The sequence below is a fragment of the Anolis carolinensis genome, chromosome 6, assembly GCF_035594765.1.
Source record: "Anolis carolinensis isolate JA03-04 chromosome 6, rAnoCar3.1.pri, whole genome shotgun sequence".
NCBI lineage: Eukaryota > Metazoa > Chordata > Lepidosauria > Squamata > Dactyloidae > Anolis > Anolis carolinensis.
Genome location: NC_085846.1, coordinates 114,773,861 through 114,778,034, shown reverse-complemented (window position 1 = coordinate 114,778,034; position 4,174 = coordinate 114,773,861). Strand labels below are relative to the sequence as shown.

Sequence of the window (4,174 nt, the reverse complement as noted above, 5' to 3'; positions counted from 1 at the left end):
TATGTTTTTAACTGCATTGAACTGTATTATATGATAGTGTAGATGGGGCCCAAATCTTGACCAAATACTTTAAGATCTTCCAGTGATTTGTCTAGTATTTTAGGCTAATTCCTACTTCAGTGCCAGTTGATCGAATTGTCTCCCTTCCTCATTCTGTTGTGGTTGCAAACATTACTTGAAAGAATGACCATAATCATGGAGTCATGGCAGTTTTATTATTAAATACATAGTTGGAAAACAGGTTGCAGATACTATTATAATGCAAAGCAAGCTCCGAATGAATAATAATAATAATAACATACTGGCAATTGCTAGATGCTGCCCTCAAAAGGCCAATCTTTTCAAAAGTTAGGATTCACTTATGTTTGCTGGGATCCACCAAGCTGATCTTCTAATCTTGTTTCTATTATGGGAAATGGCTTGTGATGATTACAATAATAGGCACACGCTGCCAATGTGTTTTCTATTTCTTGTGTGCACAATTTTTGTTTGTGACAATGGGGATGCAGTCTATGGAAGTGGCCTGCAACCTATGAAAGCATAATTCAAATAAAGTAGTTCCTGTTCTGGCTGACTATTCAAAGATTCACCTTTTAATAATGCTGAATGATGCCATTAATACAGAGCATGCACTGGCTTTGCTGCCCTTTGCATTTCACCTGGGCTTTATTTATTTATTTATTTATTTATTTATTTATTTATTTTGATGAAGCAGAGCAAACCAGTTTTTCTGGGTATCCGTACTGTTATGGAAATTAACACAGTGTTTGCATGAAGGTTATCTGGCCTACACATTTGCATTCATAACATTGGGAATATCCTTCCAGACTTTGGGTTACCCAAGTGTACTTTGGGTGTAACTATCTACATTGTAGAATGGATGTAGTTTAACATCACTTTAATTGCCATGGCTCAGTGCTATGGATTTATGGGAGAAGGAGCTTTCAAAGATCCATAGATTTCTTTGCCAGAGAGAGTTGGGGCCTCTTCAGACTGCAACTCCCATGATTCCACAGTATTGAGCCATCATCATCATCAACATAATCACCATTACTATTAATATTATTGTTATTATTAATTCTGTGCCATAAATGCACTTTGGGACTGTGTAGTGGTGTGCATTTATATGGAATCGTTGTTCCTTTTGTTTAGTTTCATTCATTTTGTCTCATTTTTGTATTTGTCCTCATTTCCGAAAATGGGGTGCCTATATGAATAGAATTTTCATTTCGCTTATGAAAAAATGAAAATGTTCAGATTATTGGCAGCAATGGGAGGGCTTCCGTGGCTCGCCCCCTGCTCAGTTTTAGGGCTAGAGGGGTGTAATTCGCCACACGCAGAGGGCATATTGACCCCTTTCAGCCCACCAAATTTTAAAACGTTTGGGTCTTCCCCCAATTTTTAGTGATTTTTTTCTTTTTATAAATACAATCCCCTTTAAAAGCATTTCCATCCCTTCTTTTCCCAGCGGGTCGGCCTTGAAAGCTAAAATATGGGTCGTGGCTCTGAGAAAGCGCTTTCTCCTACTCCTCCATCTTTGCCGGGGCCATTGGACTTCATGGGAGCCTAACGCTGCCACGGGAAGAACTGGAGGCTTCCCATCTGCCCTGCCTGCCTTGCCTTAATTAATATTAATATTAATTAATATTATTAATTAATATTATTATTAACACCCATCTCCAGACAACAATGTGCTGTAAAACTATGAAAGCCAGGTTTAATTTTACACTCGCAGCCGATATCTAAACTGAATCTCCCGTGAAGGATGCGTGGTTCCAAACCCACAACTGCTTCTGTCTATTGGAGGTATTTCCTCTTCTGGATGAAGTAGTTCCACGTCAAAGTGGGTGAGCATGAGGATCGCAAACATCTTCATTTCACTCAACGCAAAGAATCGCCCGGGGCACATGGAGGGACCAGCCCCAAAAGGCATAATGTGGTGCCTCAGCCTTTTCCTGTTCTTATAAAACTCTTTTTTGGTGCCGTCGGAGTTCAAGAACCGGTCGTGTTTGAACCTTTGAGGATCGGAGTAGATTTCAGGGTCCATGTGAAGAGAAATGTAGGGGAAAAGAAGGAGATTGTCTCCTTTCTGGAGGACGTATTCTCTTCCATCCGCTGTCTCAATTTCTGTATCCTGCATCACGCTTCTGAACAGAAAGGGACCCGCTTTCAAGCAGAACGTCTCCTGTATGGCGCTGTCCAGAAGAGGAGTCTTGATCATATTCAAAGTCATATGGATCATGGGGCTGCCTGGCTTTACCTCTTGACCTATCTCTTTTAGGGCACTACCTAGTTCTTCCTGCACTGCTCTCATTGCTTCTGGATATTTTAGGAGGTGAACCAAGATCCAGAAGGTCGCTGGTCCAGTGTTTGCTTGAGATGCCCAGAGAAGAAGAAAGAGGAACCGACTCCTCACCGTCTCCATCATTCCAATTTCGGCCATCTGCTGATCCTGCTCCAACACCCAGCTGCTGATGTTGTGCTTTTGGTAGACCTTCTCGATGGAGAGCACATTTCAGAAGATGCGTTTCAACCTCTGCATCTCTTTCTGGCCCACAGGATCCAAGAGACGGAGGGCTATTTGGGGAAAGAAATAGTCATATTTCTTAAACGCGTCAAACAGCTTTCCACATGGCGTGAGGTTTTCCTCTCCAGCCTTGCCACAGTGGTTGGGTTGGGTGCCAAACAAAGTCAGGAAAGCTGCTTGGAAGATGGTTTTTTAGCTAAATTCAAGGACACCGTCCTGCTGCCAAGTGCTTCTCCTCTCACTTGAATCCCATCCATGGAGCATGACAGTTTGAAGCTTCTCCATCATCACCTGGTTCAGGGCATCTAGGTTCTTCCTGCTGAGATACTTCCTGCTGATGGTTTGCACAATCTTTTGATGTGCTTCTGATACATAAAAATCAAAGGCGTTGAACACAATGATGGAAGCAAACGTGTTAAAATCCAACTTGTCCTTCAGCTCCTTTATGATGCGACTGTAAGCGTGAGGGTCCATCACGAAATGTAATAGCCAAGCCAAGGTATGCAGCCCTTGTCCAAAGGAGGTTCCTTGGCTCTCCTCTTGCGGAAAGTCCCAACTGTGTACAGTCCAACAAAAACAGTGGTGAAGAGTGAGGCTAAGAAAGAACAGAGAGCGATTTCCCAAAAGAGCATGACTACAGTTGTGCAGGAACAAAGGTGGCTGTCATAAGAAAGTGAACTCCACGCTCAGTTGTATTTGTAAAACAAGGCTGGCCAAGTTTCCTCATTCTATCTGAACTGTCAGATGCGGCTCTGCTTCTTGCATTTTTAAGATCTGAGTCCCACAGCACCTCCTCCATTGTTAAGTCATCCATGCTGGCCTTGTTGAACTTTGGCTCAAAACAAAGAAGTAGGTTACGAACAAGAGAAGACCGCTGGGTGCGGGTTGAGCATCCTTATCAGCATCCTTATCCATTTACTTATCAGAAATAGGATTTCAGATTCTGGAATAACTATGTAATGAGATGTCTTGGAGATAGGACTCAAGCTTCAACATGCCATTCATTTACATTTCACATACATTTCATACATATAGCCTGAAGGTAATCTTATACATGGAGTTTTAAACAATTGTGTGCATGAGAAAACGTTGGTGTAAACTGAACCATAAGAAAGCAAAGGTGTCACTCACTCTGCCACCGACATGGACAGTGTTGGATTTTGGAGAATTCGGAATTTCAGGTGCGGGATGATTTTACTTAACAGGCATCAGATATTTTTGCTATGTATCCCTACCTGGTTGTCATCACCAAGGTGTCATTGGAATATAATTGTTTCTCTAAGTTTCAAAACCACAGCTTGAGAAGAATATGATACCTGGAAACCCAATTGAATCTTGATTACATTAAATAAAACTTTCTTAAACTCAGAATGCTTTTTTCTATTTGGCACATGCAGCTTCCTTTCTTTTCCAGTGGAAATGAAGAGGGAAGCATATTTGTTTAGGTTTACTTATATCTCTGCCTTCAGAGACAAAGAGGCTTTTTGTTTGGGAGGAAATTAAGAATATCTTGTGTCCCTGGTATCATTAATAAAAATACTTGAGAGCCAATGTGATGTAGTGGTTTGAGTTTTGCTCTGAGAGCACATCTTCACTGTAGAATTAATGCAGTTTGACACCACTTTAACTGCCATGGCCCAATGCTAC

The 4,174-nt window shown here is 41.5% G+C and overlaps 1 pseudogene; it reads right to left on the bottom strand.

The window, feature by feature from the left end:
* Positions 1 to 1,648: 1,648 nt before the first annotated feature.
* LOC100565313 (5-beta-cholestane-3-alpha,7-alpha-diol 12-alpha-hydroxylase-like) lies at positions 1,649 to 4,174 on the bottom strand (annotated as a pseudogene).